At 38.8% G+C, this 21,847-nt stretch overlaps 1 long non-coding RNA gene across 1 annotated transcript in view; it reads left to right on the top strand.

Moving 5' to 3' along the window:
* The first annotated feature begins 233 nt into the window (after window positions 1–233).
* The window catches only part of LOC103677480, a 71,579-nt gene continuing 49,965 nt past the window's right edge, over window positions 234–21,847 (top strand). The window contains exon 1 of the long non-coding RNA XR_572416.2: window positions 234–1,186. This is a non-coding gene — a long non-coding RNA (uncharacterized LOC103677480). The remainder of the gene's footprint in view (window positions 1,187–21,847) is intronic.

The raw sequence follows: 21,847 nt of genomic DNA, 5'->3' as shown, positions 1-21,847 counted from the left end.
TGAAATTTGTTTTTGCCTTTATGACAGACAACAGGAAATTCTCAAAACCTGACTTATTATCATTTTCATAAGGATGCAGATATTCCATTGGTTTTGTTGTTGTTGTTATTGTTTGGGAATTCCTATCATACACTTTTCTAGAGCCAGGAGTAGGAAGATAAAATGGCCAAATGGTGGCTCATGATATTTGGTCATTTACTACCAACCTTATGTGATTTGGATGAAATATGTACAAGTATGTGTTGTGATAGGGAGGACCAAAGCAATAACTGGAGGTCATATGGTGAAATCAAAGAACCGAAAATGAATTTTGATAAAAAGTTGTCTTGGTAACTTACTCAATTTTGGTGTATTTGTTTCCTTGGTACTGTTCCTATTTGTGTCCCAGAGAAGGATAGGGGAATCTTCCTCTAGCAGGCTACCTTTCTCCCTGCTCAACTCTGTGTAATGAAAGAGCAGGAGTTGAAGAGCAGAGCCTTCTTGCCAATGAGCTCTTTTCTTGATCCTGCCAGACAACTGTCAGAGCCTTGAGAGGAGATATTAGTAGTTCCCATTATTGTCTTATTTTTTTTTTTTTAGTAGTTCCCATTATTTTGGTCACTTACATGTATCCTTCAGAAGAGGGTTTGACATTTTTCAATACAGATGGAGAGAGGCAGTCAGGATAGGGAGAGTTGAGGCTGGAGGTGGGAGGAAAATATGGGAGGATAGATCTAGGGTGAAGTATTTTCACCAATATCTAGTACAGTGAACAGAGTCTAGACTAGTGAACAGAAAACTAATGCTTTGGCAGTCCTAGTCTCTATTAACATGAACAACTTTTTGAGGGCTCACCTACTAAGCTAAGTGCTTTGCAGCTAGCACCTCATTAAATTTTTATAGCACCCCGTGAAGTAGGCATTGTCCTATATCTTCACTTTATAGATAAGAAAATTAAGATCCACAGAATAACTCTACTAAGATTATACAGCAAGAAAGAGCAGAAACCAGAATTCATACTCAGTTGTAGTCGGACTCTAAAACTACTCTGCTATTTTGTATCTTCCAGAATAAAATCTGTGCTTTCCTCAACCCTGTACAACTCCACAAAGGAGTCCACATATGGTCTGAAAACTGCCTCCCTAAGATTAGTCAACTGGCCAGCTGGAGCCCCAGGCCAGTCTTGTGCCTCCAAAGGATTTGGCAGGTATGGATGACTAGGTTTGGATTCTGAATATCTGAATTTTCTTTACCTTGTGGGAATTGCATTATAGTATATTTAAGCTCCTATTGTCCAGCAGAGATTGTGCTACTGTTAGAAAAGAGGAGTTTGCCAAACCTCTATTTTTACAGCTCCACATATTCTTATGCAGTTGTCATCAAGTTGTTACTTTAATACCACAGTCAATCATATGTAATGTTACAGCAAAACACACCTGACATGCTCATTAAAACAAATATCACATTTGCATAATCACTGTTGATGGAAAGATACACACACAGAGGCAGCTGGAAAACTAATGAGGTTTGTTTAAGCAGCAGCCATCCTCCTCATGCACACATGTTCTAGGAACTTTTGTGGAACTTCCTGGCCTCCTCCTACTTTTCTACCCTCAATTCTCTTAAAAGAGTCTGAGCTGGTAACCTTAACTGAAAATTGTAGCAGAGAATGGAGGGGAGTAATCTGATAGAAACTGAAGCTAGTAGTGAGAGAAGGTGAGATTATTGGAAAAAAGGGGTATTTCAGAGTGGGTATTACTAAATAGAAGCGAGGCCAAAGCAGGGCCTTCAGATAGGGCAATCATCTGATATGATGATATGATGGTTTCATGTATTTGAAGAAGGGGGTGATTAATTTAGTGCAGCTCCTGAGGGTAGAAAGGAGTCTGCCACACCAGGTCCACCCACGGTGGAATGGGCTGGAAGGTCCAGGGTTTGCTGTCTGATTACCAGGAATGGGAAGCACAAAGGAGGTCTAGGATATGCAGAATGATTTCCAAAGTGCTTTCAATAAATCATCTCATTTGATCATCCTGACCCCACTGTGAGATAGTTATTACCCCACTTTTTGCAGGTGAGGACCCGAAGGCTGCGGGCAGTAAGCAACCTGCCCAAGCTCACATAGCCAGGAAGTGTCAAAATGGAGAACTGGAACTTAGGACTTCTGACTTCAGAGGCCCTGGGTAGCAAGTAAGATCCCATAATCAGAAGGTCCTGGGACCAAGGTGGGGAGAATGGAGAACAGGACAGCTGTCAGTTTGACAAAGCACTGTGCTGGGCTTTTTAACAATCTTGTGAAGGCAGGATTATGATCTCCCTTTAAAAAAGTAGTTCAGCATTGGACTGATCTACTTGGGTAGTAGTGAAGTGGCCTCTGCCACAGGAGCAGGGACATAAGCAGATCATCCCAAGGCTACTGAAGTAGTTTATTGACTGGGTTCCATGTCTCTGCTTTGATCCAGACTCCATAGTGAACTTTCCAAAATAACATCTCTGATCACATTACCCCCTTGCTTAAATCTTCAGTGGATTATATCCTACTGCTCTTAGGGTAAATATCAGAATCTTTGAGGAGACCCACAAGACAAGGTATGGCCGCTCCCTACATGGCCAAACCTCATTTTGCCTTGTTTTTTACTTCTCCCTCTGTGTTCCAGCTATACTGATAGGAGCCACATGCTCTCTTACTCAGTTCAATCCTCAGATATTACAGATGAGGCAACAGATTAAGGGATATTAAATGGTTCGCTTAAGGTCAAAGCAGATTCTTGTTTTCCAGGTCAGTGCTCCTTCTACCACATCGCCTACACTGCTTTAATTCATGAGTGTTATCCTATTCTAATGTGACCAAGAGAGCCCCACAGAAAAGAATGAAACAAATAGTGTGTGACTGCTTATTCAACTCTAGTGAAACCATTAATTTTACTTAATTAAGTTCTTTTAAAAAATTCAGGATAGAGTCAGAGTCTGGTAAAGCTAATAATAGTGTCTTTCTTTGGATGAAAAATCTTTAGAACACCTTCAGTCCATCAAATCATATTTGAAAAATGCTCATGTATTATCCTTGGCTAATGATAGGATGATAATGTGAAGTAAAGATTAAAGGTCAGTTGTCAAATGTAGCTATTAGCCAGAAAAAAGTCTTCCAGACAGTGTTTCCTGAAACCTTTTGAGCCCTGACATGGTTGATGAACAGAGTGGGTTAGAGCTATGAATCATCAGAGCCTCCTGCCCAACATTGTTTCCTTGGGTAGCAGCCTGGATCTGTTCAAGTCCCAAGTTATCTGATGTTCCTTTGTTAAACTGCTTCAGAGTGTACTTTATCACCCTATTATTGATGGAAGGCCAAAAATGACACTGCTCAATTGTGAAAAGCTTTGGGGACTATTATGGGAAAGTGCTTATTTCATGAATTAATTCCCTTTGCTGCCACGGAGAACCGAGTTAATGCTTTCACTCAGTTGGGAAGATATGGGCAGTCTGTAAGAATGATCTTGAGGTGGGAAATGATGAAATGATCATTGTCAGAGGTATAATGCATGTCACGTTGTGAATAGCTATGCTCCATTTGATGAATCTGTGGTGAGGCATTGAAGAGAAAGGCGTTTTCAGCCTCTTTATCTTCTAGGACTTTTAAAAGTTGTAGAATTTTAAAAACAAGCATTGGAAATGGCCCCTCCAAAGTACTTTTCAAGTTTACCAAAGATTACCGTGGCAACTAAATTACTGAATGACTGAAGGAAGTGTGTTTAATGACGTTTTTCAGCCCATGCGCAACCTATTACTTAAAAAAAATTCCCTCTTTATTAAAGAGCAAATGCCAGGGGTTGAGACTATCATGCTCTTTGTAGAGGCAGAGAATGAACATTCTCTGGGGGAGGTATATTCCTTAGCAATATGAAGGAAGTGTGTCAAAAGCCTTCACATTCATTTTTATAGAAGTGCCTGATGACATTAAAAGAATGAAGTTGTTCAATTGGATACCATTGCTTCTTCTTTTTATTTTCTGAAGATTATATAATTTTTTAAATGTTTTTTTATTAAATTATGTTAGTCACCATACAGTACATCCCTGGTTTCTGATGTAAAGTTCGATGATTCATTAGTTGCATATAACACCCAGTGCACCATGCAATACGTGCTCTTCTTACTACCCATCACCAGTCTATCCCATTCCCCCCGCCCCGAAGCCCTCAGTTTGTTTCTCAGAGTCCATAGTCTCTCATGCTTCATTCCCCCTTCTGATTACCCCCCCTTTCTTTATCCCTTTCTTCCCCTACCGATCTTCCTAGTTCTTATGCTCCATAGATGAGAGAAATCATACGATACTTGTCTTTCTCTGCTTGACTTATTTCACTTGCTTCTTGCATGAGAGTCAGAAAGGCAGATTTTTTAACCATAGGAATAGCTTTGAGATGATCTGGTAGTAGCTTCTTTCTTATATGCATTTTTGTGTTCACTTATGTTCAGTGCATTGAATTTCATACCCTCTTGGGTGATTTTTTTCATGATCTGAAAGTGGAAGGAGGAACCAAAATCAAGCCTTTTTTTTTTTTCTTCTTCATTCCAGTACAGTTAACATACAGGATTATATTAGTTTCAGGTATATAATGTAGTGATTCAACATAAAGTCAAGACTTGTTACACATTTTCAGAGTACATTATACAATTGCTGCTCTGGGATTTCACTTAAACTTTTATAGACCCAGTTTCTTGTGTTACTTATGTATATATTCTTAGAAAACTTGTTTCTTTGTAATGTACTGTAAGCATTTATCATTAAAATACACTAACCTATTACTTAAAAAAAATCTGTAAAAGGGGCGCCTGAACTTGATGTAATGAGCACTAGGTATTATATGCAACTGCTGAATCACTAAATCCTAACCCTGAAAATAATAATAGATTATATGTTAACTAAATTGAATTAAGAAAGGGGGGGCCACCTGACTGGCTCAGTCAGTAGAGCATGTGACTCTTGATCTTGGGGTTGTGAGTTTGAGCCCCACATTGGGTGTAGAGCAGTACTTAAAACAATTAATCTTTAAAATACACTAATCTTTGGTGAAGACAATCACAACAAAACTATTTGAAATGGAAGTTTTAATTTTATTTTCTAAATTAAAGTGTTTATAACAAGTGCAGATGTGTCTCAATAAATGAACCTGGGTTCATTTATTTATACTATAACTCAGGTGATTTTTCTTTCTAGACTCCATTTGAAATTACATCATTATATAGATAGAAGTATACATTCATATGGTTGGAAGGGACTTTAAAAGTAATCTAGTTTGACCCCCATACCGACCTAGTTTCAGTTCTAATACTTCTACTGACAGGGCCACTGCTGTCCTCAGAGACAGGCCACACCATTAATAGACAGCAATAATGGTTAAAAAATTCTTTCTTTTATTAAACTAAAAATGGATACCAGAAAACTTCCATCTGCTGAACCTTGCTTCATTTTCTGGATAAATGAAAGCACAGTATGACCAAAACAGCAAAAATGATAGACTTCCAATGGATTATTTAAGTGCCCCTGGGCCAGAAGTTAAAGGCTTATGTGAAATGAGGTAAGATTTGTCTAGAAGGAAATCGGGCTCTCTTTGGGCTAGACACTGAAGGAGGTGATAACCTCATATTGTGCTCATGGCTTCCTCTTGATCTTTCCCCAAATGAGAAGCATCTTTGGCTGTTTCAGTTTTGTGAGAGGAGAGAAGGGTAATTGACATAGGGGAATATAGGGCAAAGGTTGAAAGCTGAGATGATCCTGGGACTTGGAAATACAGGATTTTGGTCTTTAGATTTTTGTAGCCTTGAAGTGACTGGGAAACTGGTGTGACATTCAGGGAGAGACTCCACAGAGTGAAGGGGCATTAGGGGATTTTTACTGGTTCACAGAAGCTCAGAGTAGTTATGGAACTTCCCACCACTAAGAAATTCACCACTTTCTGTGGCAACAGTATAACTTTTGTACTGCTCATTGAGCAGTTCTACCTATGTTGAGTTAAAAACCATTTTATCTCCCTGTTACCTGCCTGTAACTTAGACTTATTGGTTCTAGTTCTTTCATCTTTGTGACAACCTGCAAATATTTGAACATAGCAACCCCATGTTCTTTTCAAGAAGACTCTTCTCCCAGCTAATCTTCCCAGTTCTATTAATCATTTTTGTGTGAAATGAAATCAAGGAAAATTCACTGTCTTGTGTCCTTCATTGTACTTAAAAATGTTTAAACCATTTTTTGAGAATCTCACCTTGGCTAAACATTGTGTTCAACATTTTAGCTTTAGAGTACAGTAAATACTACTAGGTATTTTCTGATTTAATTCTCATAACAGTCCCATGAGATACACATTATTAGTATCAGCACTTGGCTGATAAGGAAGCTAAAGCCCAGAGTGGTGAACCAACATGCCTGAAATGCTGGGGCTACTACTCCAATTTCCATCCAGTTCTCTGAACTCTGGATTCCGTGTTATTAATCACTACAATAGCCTGGTTCTGATTTACTGATAAACCTATTAAAGGGCCATATATAGTGCCAAACACATGATTGTAGGAATGATTTCGCTTGTATGGAGCAGGGTAGAACTCACTTTATTTTGGAGACTTTGCTTCTGATAATATAACCAAGATCTTCTCATTCTTTGGTAAGCATATCATCCTGTTGACAAACAGTTCCTTGGTTCTTAAATTATGTGCTTTTATCAGGATATGTCTTCCCAGTCATACTTGTATGGTTTGTCTTTTGGACATGAGTGTAGGAATTTGCATATATTTTAACTTTCATTTTCTTATACTTATCATTTAAAATCTAAATTCTGGCATCCAGCCCAATTAGCTTTTTTCTTGGCTTCCCACCATAGGCCATAAGTTTTGGTGGAATGTTCTTTATTGTGTTTTCATTTTGATGACAATTTAAGAAATAGGAATAAACATTTTCTGGCTAATCCCAATGACCATCTTATTACTAAATATAGATACGTAATCTCAGAGCCCGCCTTTGTGCTAATACTTTGTTATAAACTCATGGGTATAGAATAGAGGAAGACAATGGACAAATGATGCATTTCACTCTAGGAAAAGGTCATAGACATCATGGTGTACTGGGCAAGTGCAGTTTTCCCAGCAGTTGGAATATGATGGGTAAACTGAGTCATCATGCAGATAGTAGTATATCTACTATCTGTGGCACTCAGGTATGTGGGACTCAACCTGTCATAGCTTGGTACCATATTCATGTTCCCTATTTGGTTTCAGCAAAATATCATGTATTCCATCATATTGTGTATCATATTATATTAATGCAATTTACATTTTATTTGATTTTGTAATGCAAATTATTGATTTTATAATAACATTAACTAATCATTAATTAATACTTTACATGGATTATTTAATTTAATCCTGAAGCAACCTATGTAATAGGAATTATTATCATTCCTATTTTACAGATGAGGAGACCAAAGCCTGAAGAGTTTAAGTAACACTTAAAAAGACACAATTCATAAGAGGTGGAATTAGTTTGAACTTAGACATTCTGATTTTAAGTGTCCAATCTCTTAGCTGTTAGGTTTTATTTATTTCATGAATTTATGTTGCTTTTATAGTTGTACAGGATCTAGAATGTAATATACATCTGGCTAGTTTTGTGTTTATATATATTTAAGTAATATATTATTAAAACAGTTTAATTCAGCTTTAAGCATTTACAAGCGTTTTTTTCCCCCCAAAAGAAGTCATTATATATATTTGATAAACTCCATTAAGGGCATATTTAATCAAAATTCTCTCTATGACAAACAGTACTCAGGGTGTGAGACTTGGGTATGGATTGGAAGTCAGGGCTGTGTACTGGGGAGACGGAGTTGGTCATGGCCGTAGACCATGCTGTCAGGGAGATGCCATAATAGGCCATACTAGGTCCTAAGCCTCCTGAGGTCAGGACCATGATGACAACAAAGTGCTGGAATGAAGGTGGGGATTCTTTGCTGATTGAATGACCAATCAGAGTCAACAAGGAGAGGTTTACTCTATATAATTTATGAAGACATAAAATATACTTTAGAAAGATTTAATAGAGACTAAAAAATTAAAAATTTATTAATAAAATAAAATTTGCATATGTAAAACAACTTAGTCCACCAAAATCTGTGTCCTGCTTATAGCATTATTTCTTTGGAAGGAAACTCGAAGCTGTTCTAGTGGTCTGATTCTCAGATACATAGTTTTGGATTGATTTCAGGTTGCCTGCAAGGGGGTTATGTATTTCCAGCCTCCACTCTGGACATTTCTATTTTGTAGATATGGGGTGGAATCTGGGAATTTTTACTGAAAACTAAAACTCCCCAAGTGATCAAGATGCATATAGCCAAGTTTGGGAACCCTTGGCCTTGACTATCTCTGTCACTAGATGTGACTGCAATTAGTACAATTCATTAAGTATTTTCAGCTCTCCTTTCTGATCACATGATGAGATTGCCATTTCTGGTCTTTTTTTTGATTCTGGCCAATAAGCTATATGTAGAAATGACCTGTGTCATTTTAAACCAGGAACATTTAATTGATAATTCTAGACTCTCGGGGGTCTCTCTTTGCCTCTGGATTGAAAATCAGAAGCATTCAAGATGATGACTGTCTCATCAGTCTGGGTCCCTGAGTGACCACGGTGAACAGAGCCACCGTGACACCTGCAGAAGACATGTAACGTGGGCAAGAAATACATCTTTATAGTGTTTAGCCACAAAACCTTCCTTGAAGTGGGGCTCTGGGTGGCATATCTCCATGTCTGCTACACATGGCTCCCTTTTTAAAAGGTAGGCAATCTTGGACATGTTACTTAAAACCTCAGTGGGGACTCGGTTTCCCTACCTGTTAAATAGGGATAATAATTACCTATGTCATGAAGGTTTTGTGAGGATTTAGTGAATTATTGGAAAGCCCTTCAAACTGTGCCTGGCACATATTAAATGTTAGCTTTTATTCTATTTAAGTAATCTTCCCCTTCCCAGATGGTACCCCATTTAGTGGAGAAAGGTTGTAGCATTTTCAGACTTTGCAAGATATAGTTTGCACTCTGGGGAGAAGGTTATAGCAGCCCTTTTTAAAAGAAATCATAATTGGAATATTTCATGTTCTCCCCTTGTCACTTGATATTATGTGATCTATACTGCCAGCAGAATGTGCTAATGACCTCTGAGTAATAGAATATTAACAATTCCTAATAAGCTGAACATCATAGTCAGAGAGCTATTTAGAAATGATTTGTAAATTACATGATTCGTTCTTAATACGTGTGCATTCCCCTTATAAAATAATATTTTAGGACTGATAATTAAGGGACTTGGTCTTTAACCCTCTAATGATTCATAAATGCTCATTTTCACTGTTTTGTAAAAGTCTCAATGGAAATTTAAGGCCTATTGGAGTTTTTTAGGTTCTATAGCTTTGAATTTTTTAAGTTTTCTTTGAAAAGCACTGAATATATCAAATAAAGCCCTTTAAATTCCATTCATGATTGAATATGAAAGGATTATGCTCTTATCTGAGAAGTGCCAAATTACCAATGATGATGATGCTATTGAATTATCAACTAGGGAGAACTATTGAAGAAAATAGGTGGAGGATAAGGAGGTGGGAAAAGGAGAATCTGCTAGAAAGAAAGACCAATTACTTCTTTCCGTCTCTTTGTTCACTGAAAAAAAATATTAAACTCGCACCCACTGTGCCCTTCGCAGGATGCTGGGTGCTGAGATGAATAGAAAACGAACCTTCTTTTGAGGAGTTTATGGTCTGTTAGGGATTGCAGTTGGTGGGGGTGCAGTGGGGAGATGTCCACTGTTATAGATACTGTACTAAAGACACAAGGTAACATTGAGGTGGGATACCTGCATTTAGGGGCTGGCCTGGGGAATGGCAAAGAAGGGAGTGATGTCAGAGATACTGTGGATCAAAAACAAAAAGTACTTTACCGTCATTCTGATGATGGAGTAAGATTGAGACCTGACTACTCAATAAGAGTGAGACTTTCAAGGCCCAGGTAATAGGGAGAATGGGAATATCCTTGGAAAAATAGGATATTTTGGGAGGATGATAGATTTGGTTTTAGACATATTAATTTTTTTAAAGATTTTTATTTATTTATTTGAGAGAGAGAGTATATGAGCTGGGGGGAGGCGCAGAGGGAGAGAGAGAAGCAGGCTCCCTGCTGAGCAGGGAGCCCAATGTGGGGCTTGATCCCAGGACCCTGAGATCATGACCTGAACTGAAGGCAGACGCTTAATCAGCTGAGCCACCTGGATGCCCCTAGACATGTTAATTTTAAGCACATTGGAATATCCAGGTAGAAATACCTATCAGACAGGTATATAGGCTTGTGAGGGAATTCATGGATCAGAAAAGAAAAGAAGACGAAGGTTGCACTGATGAGTCAAAAACAAAGTATATATTCAGTTAAACAGTCTGAGAACAAATGTGTATTGATGTATCCCAAAGTAAAATTTTCATAAATCTATTATTTATTACATTGAATTTTACCCAGTTGAAATGGTGGAAATGAACCACATGATTATATGCTTAAAGCTTCGTTTGCTAGTATGTCTGTATCTGATTTGCTTAATTTTTCTCTGAGTGGCTAAGCTCAAAAGTATGAGGCTTGCTAATCTTTTAAAAAATGTAAAATATCACTTGCTTGTCAAAATTCAACTAATGGAGAACTATATAGAGTAAAGAGTGAAAGGCTGCTTTCTCCAGGCCCCAGCCCATCCTACTCCCCAGAGCTAATGACTGCTAGCATTTGGTTTATATCATTCTGGTCTTTTAAATACAAATTTAAATACGTATCTGTATATTTTATACAAGTGAGTTCATACAGTATATGCTGCCTTGAATCCTACTTTTTTTTTTTTTTTTTGCACAGACTGGTATATTATGGATTTTTTACCTTGTTGAAACACATATATCTTCTTCTTACCGCAAAATATATACCTTTGTATAGATGAATTCTAATTCATTTAACCATTCCGCTATGGATGCATATTTACTTTGCTGTTTTTTCAGTTACATAGCGTATCTGCCAACATCTTTACATAAACATCCTTTTACTTTGTCTAATAAATGTCTTAGAAGTGGAATCACTAGTTCAAAGGGAATCTACATTTTTTAAAGTAAGCTCTGTTCCCAAGGTGGGGCTCAAACTCACGACCCCAAGATCAAGAGTTGCATGCTCTACTGATTGAATCAGCCAGGCACCCCAGGAATCCACATTTTAAATTTTGATACATTGAGCAAATTGCATCGAAAGAGGTTTTACCAATTTATATTCCCCTAAGAGGTTCCTTTTTTCTTTCAATATTTACAGCTGATTTCTATTGTGTACAACGGAATTTGTGTACATTATTTCATTTAATTCTTAAAAGGGTCCTTTGAGCTAAGTGCTATTATAATCTTTATTTTGAGGTAAAGGGAACTGAGGCTCAGCGAAATTAAATATGATGGCCAAAATCATGTGGCTTGTAAGCAGTAGAGCCAGTATTTGAAACCAGTTTGATATGGGAACTCATGCTCTTTTTTTTTTGTAATAATATTTTTTTATTATATTATGTTAGTCACCATACAGTACATCCCTAGTTTTTGATGTAAAGTTCCATGATTCATTAGTTGCGTATAACACCCAGACTCATGCACCCGGAACTCATGCTCTTAACCACTTCTTGTTCTGCCTCTCCAAAGGAAAAAAGACCACAAATTTGCAGACTACAGGGGCCTCTAGATTATTGTGCTTGAGTCTCAAATTTGGTTTTGCTTTTCTTGGTTGCCAAAAAGAAAGGGAAACAGTTACATAGAACTAATGTGAAAGGCTTCTTTTGAATCATATTGTCATTTTCCTGTGCCTGTACCTGTACCTCTCCAGTCATCTCATTTGCACCTTGCTCTAGAAAAGCTCACAGATTCTTTATTGAACCTCATCCCCAAAGATCTAAGTTCCCGAGGGCCAAGAGAGTTCAGGCCAATGTTGGCTGTACTCACTGCAACTGTCTTCAGCATCTGCTGACAGTGGCATAGTTTGTGTTCATTATTCTGATGCAATGGGGTATCTGGGCAAGGGGCACAGAGGAGAGGAACGTGGCCAAGACCCGATGGCTCTCCTTGTGAATATTTAAAAGCCATTTAAATAGATTTCTTTTTATCTCCTAATTTCCTATTGATGACAGCACTGAAACTACTTGTCTCATTTTTCAAATCAAAGCTTCCTAGAGCAAAATGGCCTGGAGACTGAACAGCTCTTGAGGCTCTATTAATCACATGGGTAAGGGCGGGGAGCCCAATAAATTGTTCAGGGAGTGGAAAAGTACTTAAGACCACCTCTCCCTTCCGCCAGCCTCTTCACACTGCTTCTTTGAGGCTGGTTTCTTGTGAAGGGTCTTTATGTTTTTTGTTTTTTGTTTTTCCTTAGAAATGATTTCATAAGTACCTTTTTTCAACACACACCTATTGATTTCTCCCAAAGACCTTTGTTGGAATCAGGCACCTGTGCCCTGGGCCCATCTGATGTGTCTGCCCTCAGCAGACGTGACTCTGAGAAGGCATCATGAGGTCCAAAGCCATAGTCTGCACTGGGCCATTATCTCCCTTAGGTTTAGGAACTAGAGTGATGTGGGTTAGAATCCTGCCACAGTCACTGTTACTTGAACAAGCAACTTATATTTATGCCTCTGTAAATCCTTGGTGTGTCCCTATTGGGATAATACTATCTGTCTCCCAGGGTTGTTTTTTGGATGAGTGATAATTGTCTCTTTTCTGTTTGTCATTCGCAAATCAAGTACCAGCTTGGTCCTTCATCTATTTTGTTGCTATAGAATTTCCAGAGCGGGGTGCCTGGGTGGCTCAGTCATTAAGCTTCTGCCTTCGGCTCGGGTCATAATCCCGGGGTCCTGGGATCGAGCCCCACGTTGGGGGTCCCTGCTCAGCAGGAAGCCTGCTTCTCCCTCTCCTACTCCTCCTGCTTGTATTCCTCTCTCACTGTGTCTCTCTGTCAAATAAATAAAATCTTAAAAGAAAAAAAAATTCCAGAGCAGTTGTGCTAGTTTGGTAGGTGTTAGGGCTTTGAGGCTACTCTCTAGAGCTCTATACATAAGATCCTGAGAAAACACCATTTACTCATTTCAGAGCTTGGGTTGGGGTGCTGGTAGAGATTACATGGGATGGGGGCCCTAAAGTCACGAGGCCCTGTTGGTTATCTACTGTTTATCAACTTTAGCTCCATAAAATTTGTTCAAGTTACTTAACCTCTCTGTCAATTTTTTTCTTTGTATTTAGATCTTTAGTGATGTACGACATAATAGAAAACAAACAAAAGAAACTGATTTTTATGACTAGCTGTTACTCATGTCATCCTAGAGCAGGGGGCTAGAGGAAGAGGCTCTTCTCCAAGGAGAACTGAGGTGGTTAGTGCTGAGCTTTTTTCCTGGGCTTTTTCTTCCCCCATGCAATGTGCTGGGAAGGGGCCAATGATTTCTCAAACGGATGACTGTTTCCTAGATCAGAGGGCTCTACCTCCATCCATATTGTTTCAAATGGCAAGATTTCATTCTTTTTGATGACTGAGTAATATTCCATCACCTATATATGCCACATCTTCTTTATCCATTCATCAGTTGATGGACATTTGGGCTCTTTCCATGATTTGGCTATTGTTGATAATGCTGCTGTAAACATTAGGGTGCATGTGCCTCTTCAAACCAGTATTTTTGTATCCTTGTAGCATATACCTAGTAGCACAATTGCTGGATCATTTTAACTTTTTGGGGAATCTCCAAACAAAACAGACATGTAAATCAATGGAACACAATAGAGAACCCAGAAATGAACCCACAGCTATGTGGTCAGCTAATCTTTGACAAAGCAGGAAAGACTACCCAATGGAAAAAAGACAGTCTCTTCAACAAATGGGATTGGGAAAACTGGACAGCAACATGCAGAAGAATGAAACTGGACCACTTTTTTACACCATACAAATAATAAATAAATTCAAAATGGATGAAAGACCTCAATGTGAGCCAGGAAACCATCAAAATCCTAGAGGAGAATACAGGCAGAAACCTCTTTGACCTCAGCCATGACAACTTCTTATTAGACACATCTCTGGAGGCAAGGGCAACAAAAGCAACACTGAACTATTGGGATTTCATCAAGATAAAAGGCTTCCACATGGTGAAGGCAACAACAAAGCTAAAAGGCAGCCCATGGAAAGGAAGAAGATATTTACAAATGATGTTTCTGATAAAATATATGAAGACTAAAATAATCCAGTTAAGGAATGGGCAGAAGACATGAATAGACACATTTCCAAAGAAGACATCCAGATGGCTGACTCATCATCAGAAAAATAAAAATCAATACCACATGTGATACCACCTCACACCTGTTGGAATGGCTAAAATTAGCAACATAAGAAACAACAGGTGTTGGTGAGGATGTGGAGATAGGGGGACCCTCTTGCACTGTTGGTGGGAATGCAAACTGGTGCAGCCACTCTGGAGAAGTTTTGAGATTCCTCAAAAAGTTAAAATAGAACTAGCCTAAGATCCAGGAATTGCACTACTAGATATTTACCCAAAGGACAGAAAAATACAGATTTGAAGGGGTACATGCATCCTGATGTTTACAGCAGCATTATCAACAATAGTCAAACTATGGAAAGAGCCCAAATGTCCATTGACTGATGAACAGATAAAGAAGATGTGGGGTGTGTGTGTGTGTGAGTGTGTGCGTGTATGCATGCACAATGGAATATTACTCAGCCATCAAAAAGAATGAAGTATTGCCATTTGCAATGATGTGGATGGAACTAGAGTGTATTATGCTAAGTGAAATAAGTCAGAGAAAGACAAATACCATATGTTCTTGCTCATCTGTGAAATTTAAGAAAGAAAACAGATGAACAAATGGGAAGGGGTAAAGAAAGAAAGGAGAGAGGGAAATAAGCCATAAGTGACTCTTAATGATAGAGAACAAACTGAGGATTTTAGAGGGGAGGGGAGTGGGGGGATGGGCTAGCCCAGTGATGGGTATTAAGGAGGGCATGTATTGCATGGAGCACTGGGTGTTATACGCAAACAATGAATCATGGAACACTACATCAAAAACTAATGATGTACTGTATGGTGACTAACATATCATAAAACACACACACACACACACACAAACTGAGGGTTGATGGAGGGAGGTGGATGGGAGGATGTTCTTGAAGGGTGATGGGTATCAACGAGGGCAGTTGTGTGATGGGCACTGGGTGTTGTATGTAAGTGATGAGTCACTGAATTCTACTTCAGAAACCAATATTGCACTGTATGTTAACTAACAAAATTTAAATTAAAAAAATTATTGCTCCATCTATAATTTATCTCTAGGTGGTTACACAAGAAATTAGTAACACTTGTTTCCCCAAGGGAAAGGGGCTAGGTGTGGAGATTTGAGGAGGCGTTTTCATTATATACCATCTGTACTTTTGAATTTTAAAATATATGAATGCAATATTTATTGAAAAAATCATGAAATAAAAAAATTACAAATGGTGACCTGAGAAATGGTGGTGGGCCCATTGGCTAGACTTTCTGTATGGATAAAGGAACTCTTCTTGGGCAAGTGGCAGCTATCACAGGTGGGAATGGTGGTTGGGACCACAGGAGCTGGCGTAGGGAGAATATACATGCTCCTTGTGGCAGGAGAGACCAGGCAAACAGACCAAATGCCTTGAATAAAACTATGCTGCTGACTCTTCTAGTCTCTTCCTTCCCTCTGAAGAATCATCTAGAATTTGGGTATGTCTGAGAGCCCAAGATATTTATTTAATAAATTTATTATTTTTTTTTCATAATACAAAAATAGTACATGTTCATTGTAGAAATTTTATAAAATATAGACAATGAAAAATACTTGTAATCCAATTATAAAGATACTATTACATTTTAATGACATCCCTCAATTATTTATCAATATGTATAAAATATGTATGTGTGCACACATATGCGTGTAGAAGATTACACAATGAATACTGCTTTGTAACCTGCCTTTTTCCAGTGAGGATTTCTTTCTTGAGGGGCTGGATAGGGAACAATGACAAAAAATGTTCTAAGATTTCTTCTTTTAATGTTGCTTCTGAAAGATATAAGTAATAGGATAGAGAATTTTAGTCATTGAACAAATTCTTTCATTCATTTGTGCATGTATAACCAAGTGTTCTTCCATCCTGACTTGCCAGTGTCCATGGTCTCAGTCTCATTTATTTTAATAGAATTGAGCCCTCTAACACCTAGGTTGGCAGGTAGGCCAGGATTTGTGACCCTGGGGGTCCCTGAGGATTGATTTATTCTTTGTTCTGTATCTTCTAGCATTTCCTCTCCACTGGATAATTTCCATCAACATTTAGATATGTTGAAGCCTCTCTCATCTACCAGTCATTCTCCTAAACCTGCTCTGTCTCCAACATTTTCCATATCAGTCAATGCTGTACTCATAGTTGCTCATGTCAGAAAGCTAGGAGTCATCCTTAATGCATCTCTTTCTTTCTCCCTATATTTAATCCATTAGCAAGTCCTATGGACTTTATCTCTAGAAGGTACTCCAGATTCATCTACTTTTCTTTTCTTTTTTTTTTTTTTTTTAAGATTTTATTTATTTATTCGACAGAGATAGAGACAGCCAGCGAGAGAGGGAACACAAGCAGGGGGAGTGGGAGAGGAAGAAGCAGGCTCATAGCGGAGGAGCCTGATGTGGGGCTCGATCCCACGACGCCGGGATCACGCCCTGAGCCGAAGGCAGACGCTTAACCGTTGTGCCACCCAGGCGCCCCTCATCTACTTTTCTTTATCTTCACTCTCATTATTTGCCTACATAGGGGAATAGCCTCCTTAACTGGTCTTCCTATAATGCATTCTCTACATAGTAGCCAGTAAAACCTTTGGAGACAAGTCTAAATCCAATTATCTCTTTCCTCTGCATAAAGCCATTGATGGTTTCTTCACATTTAAAAGAATATTCCCCTTCTTAAGATGGCCTGTGAGGCCCTTGGCCCTGTCTACATTGTGGACCTTGCCTCATCTACTTTCCCCCTTAGCTGCTCTGGCTTTTTCCTGTTCCTTGAACACTTTTGTATCTCTTGCTGCAGAGGAAACTTCACCAGGGCAGAGAGCATAACTATCTTGTTTATTGCTGACTTTTCAGTGTCTATCTCGGTTCCTTAAGCATAGCAGTAGCTACTCCATACTTATTTTTGAGTGAGTATGTGAATATATGAGCTAGAGATGCTCAAACTTTAAAATGCAAAGACAAATGTGGTAAGAGAGGCTTGAACTAAGTGATCTGGGAGTTCATGGAGGGGATACTTACTGTGGCCAAGGAGGTCACTGAAGACTTATAGATAAGGAAATGTTCAAATTGGACATCAAGGCTGGATGTAAATATTCTCTAGGCTTAAGAAAAGGAGTAAAGTCTGACCTGTCAGAATGGCTAAAATTAACAACACAGCAGATGTTAGAGAGGATGCAGAGAAAGGGGAACCCTCTCACACTGTTGGTGGGAATGCAAATTGGTACAGCCACTCTGGAAAACAGTAGGGAGATTCCTCAAAAAGTTAAAAATAGAACTACCCTACAACCCAGCAACTGTGCTACTAGATATTTACCCAAAGGCTACAGAAATACTGATTTATAGAGGCACATGTACCCTGATGTTTATAGCAGCATTATCAATAATAGCCAAATTAAGGGAAGAGCCCAAATGTCCAACTGATGAATGGATAAAGAAGATGTGGGATGTGTGTGTGTGTGTGTGTGTGTGTGTGTGTGTGTGTGTGTGTGTGATGGAATATTACTCAGCCAACATAAAGAATATCTTGCCATTTGCAATGGCAGTGATGGAGCGAGAGAGTGTATAATGCTAGGCAAAATAAGTCAGTCAGAGAAAGACAAATACCATATGATTTTACTCATGAGTGGAATTTAAGGAAAAAAACCAGATGAACATAGGAGAAGGGAGAACAAAAAGAGGGAGGCAAACCACAAGAGACTTTTTTTTAAAAAAGATTTTATTTATTTGACAGAGAGAGACCCTCCCTACAGCGGGAACACAAGTAGGGGGAGTGGGAGAGGGAGAGGGAGAGGCAGGCTTCCCGCCAAGCAGGGAGCCCGATGCGGGGCTCAATCCCAGGACCCTGGGATCATGACCTGAGCTGAAGGCAGACGCTTAACGATGCCACCCAGGTGCCCTGAGACTTTATTTTTAATAAGATTTTTATTTATTTGTCAGAGAGAGAGAGAGCCTGAACAAGCAGTGGGAGGGGCAGGCAGAGGGAGAAGCAGGCTCCCCACTGAGCAAGGAGCCCGTGTGGGACTAGATCCCAGGACCCTGGGATCATGAACTGAACCAAAGGCAGATACTTAATCAACTGAGCCACCCAGGTGTCTCCACAAGAGACTTTTAACTGTAGAGAACAAATTGAGGGTTGCTGGAGGGGAAGTGGGTGGGAAATGGGCTAAATGGGTGATGGGTATTAAGGAGGGCACTTGTGGTGATGAGCACTGGTATTACATGTAAGTGATGAATCACCAAATTCTACTCCTGAAACAAGTATTACATTATATGTTAGCTAACTAGAATTTAAATAAAAACTTGAAAAAAAAAAGGAGTACTGTCTGAACAGAATGATGAGTTGTAATCCTGTCTAACTGGGACATAAGGTATATGTAATGGACCTGCACAAGTTAAGGCTGGAAAGGTAATTCTGGATCTGATCACGGGGTTTCTTGAATGCCAGGTTAAAGTGGATAGTTCATCCGACAAAGGAGTCATACCCCTACCTTCCAGGGAGCAAAGTGGTTAGAGTCCTGGGAAGATAAATTGGTCCATGGTCTTAGGTGGTCAATAGTGGAGATGAATGAAAAAAGAAGGAACAGATATGAGAAATATCCTAAAGAAACTGTCATCAGGAATTGATAACTGATGATTGATAACTGAATATGAAATGAGAAACCAATGCAGCTTTGAACTTGGGTGATTCAGAGAATGATGGTACTAATAATAGAAATAGAAAATCATAAAAAGAGGGTGTTTTTTGAGGGAGAAGATAATGAGTTTGGTTTGTAACTTGTTGAGTTTAAGGTACTAATGGGACATGCAGTTTGTGATGGAATTTGGGACTAAAGGTAGGATGAGAGATGTAATTTTCACTCATTCATTCATTTGTCCAGTGAATATTTATCGAGCACCTAGCATGTGCAGGACACTTTATCAGTCATTGGAAATACAAAGATGAAAAGCATAAACCCTGACTCTGCAATTTCCTTTTTGCCATACCCAACTTTTTAACTCAAGTCCAAGAGGAAGACACTCCTCTATTGATAATTTTAAATTATCAAGATCAACAATATAACTTGTAATATGCATGATTATTTATATGTATCATTTCTTTTATGATTATAGGCTTATATTAGAAGGGGTTTCATCATGTAAATATATATTGCTTATAATTTATAACCTAAGATTCAAGGAAATCCTGATGTGATTATCTTAAGGAACAGTTTGAGGATGTATATATGTCTTTGACTTTGACCACTGATTAGGTCATTTCCTCTGCATATTTAACACAGTGAACTGGCACAGGAAAAAGAGCCCAAAATACCAATATGCTGGAATTTGGAAGACTTTTGTTTCTCAAAGGGGTAAATTCTGTGGGTAGTTTTAGTAAGGGTGTCATTTTGAAGCCAAATTCAAAGGGAGAACGATAGTGCCTATATTCAGTCCTGGAAGAAGCAGGGATCACTATTTAATGAGATTGTTGTTACTATTTTTTTTTTAAGATTTTATTTATTTATTTGACAGAGATAGAGACAGCCAGCGAGAGAGGGAACACAAGCAGGGGGAGTGGGAGAGGAAGAAGCAGGCTCATAGCAGAGGAGCCTGATGTGGGGCTTGATCCCATAACGCCGGGATCACGCCCTGAGCCTAAGGCAGACACTTAACCGCTGTGCCACCCAGACGCCCCTGTTGTTACTATTTTTCTGATGGGAGATGATGGGATATTGAAAGCAAGGTGTGGAAAATTGTGGGGAGAAATCAGGAGGCAGAAGTGCAAGTAGGGAGAAAAGTCTTGAGAAAAGGGGATACGAGTTATTTATAAACATATGCTTTAACTTCTTTATTATCCTGTTTTATTTGCACAACACAATGCAAGTTTGAAAAAGAATTCTTTTCTACTTTATAGAAGGAAACTGAGGCTCAGAAAAGTTAAGTGACTAAGGTTACAGGACTAAAAGTCAGCATAGCTGGGGCTTGACCCAGTGGCTTTGATTCTAAGTCTACAATTCTTTGCACTGTACTGAACTGTTGGGAGAAGCGTATGCTCTGGTGCTCTGTCCCACTGCTGTATTTGCTCAAGTTTGTGGTTGAGCTTAAATGTCCTTCCCTCCCTCTTTGAGGTTCTTACCTTACGTATCCTCACATGCCACCTTCTTTACGAAGCTTTCTCAGGTCCTGTCAGCTAGGATTCAACAGCTTTTTGTCTTTACCTCTCCTATAGCGTCTCTTTTTCTGTATGGATTGCCTCACATTCTTTCCTGCCATTATAATGTTTATTTGTATGTGTGTTTTAGTAGACACTAAACCGCTTCAGGATAAGTCCTGGATCTGAATCATCTTTATTTCCTCACAGTACTTAGCACAATTCCTCATAGACATTTAATAAATATATATTGAATGAGTGGATGAGTGAGCGTATGAGTCTTCAGCTCTCCTCATGCAGGTGAATGCTGGATAACTGCTGGGAGTTACTTTGCCTCTCCAATTGAGGGTGGGACTGATGTCTCCTGGGTGCTGTGGAGGGGGATAGCTAGGTGAAAAAAAGAGGGTAAAGTTTGTTTTACTTTATGCAGGTAAAAATTGGAAGATGTAGAAATAGTGAATGGATAAGTTAGAACTGAAGTGCAATCTGTATGATTGTCTGAAGATTTTAGGAAGAAACTTCCAATCCCTTAGCTGATGTAAATTGGAATAATTGGCATTCTGGGCTGTGTAATTGTGTTACTTGGCACAAAGAGAACAAAAATATATTAAGTGTGTTATAGGGAGATCAAAAAAGACCAAGAATAAATCGAGATCCTAGCCTTTTCCAGTCATTTTCACTTTGTGTTGATGTCTGAATTATCCATTTTGGGGTCACATGATTCTGTCTGCTGCTAGACTGCCTGGTATGGTTGGAGCAAATGTGATTAATTCAGCAGCTCTGTGGCTCACTTCTAACAGACTGTACTGAAGAAGTTCAGCATATTAGTGAGGAAGAACTGAAGATTAAGGATGAAGAAGCAAATAGAACTACTGCCACATCTCCGGATGAAATCATCCCTGTGCCAAAAAAGGTATTAATTACTCTGTCAGTGGTCAAAGGGAAAAGCCCAGAAGAGCAACTCAGCTTTAGCCTGTGCTAAGCTGCTTTGAAGAAGAATTAAAGACTACTCAACTTTAAAGCATGAGACCAAGAAACACGGGTTTAGAGTATGAGAATATGGTAACCATGCTTTTAAGGAATCCATAAATGTGTTTTGAGATACTTGTTCTGGTATCCTCTTTCACTGATAGTTTCCTGAAGAACTAGCTATTAGTTGTAATGCAAAAGGTGGAAATCAGGAATCTCACACTAATGTGCATTCATACTACTCTGACCAGGTAAATTAAAATCAACAGGGCTTCAGAATTCAAAAAGCTAACCATAGGAAGGCAGTTGTTATTTTTTGCAGTAAAGCATTCTTGAAAATGGCATTGTAGACAGGTTGTTGTGAATCAGATAATGTTTCCCAACAGGAACAATATTGTA

This window comes from Ursus maritimus, unplaced genomic scaffold, assembly GCF_017311325.1.
Source record: "Ursus maritimus isolate PB19 unplaced genomic scaffold, ASM1731132v1 scaffold_9, whole genome shotgun sequence".
Classification (NCBI taxonomy): domain Eukaryota; kingdom Metazoa; phylum Chordata; class Mammalia; order Carnivora; family Ursidae; genus Ursus; species Ursus maritimus.
This window is presented reverse-complemented; position numbering and strand designations above follow the sequence as displayed.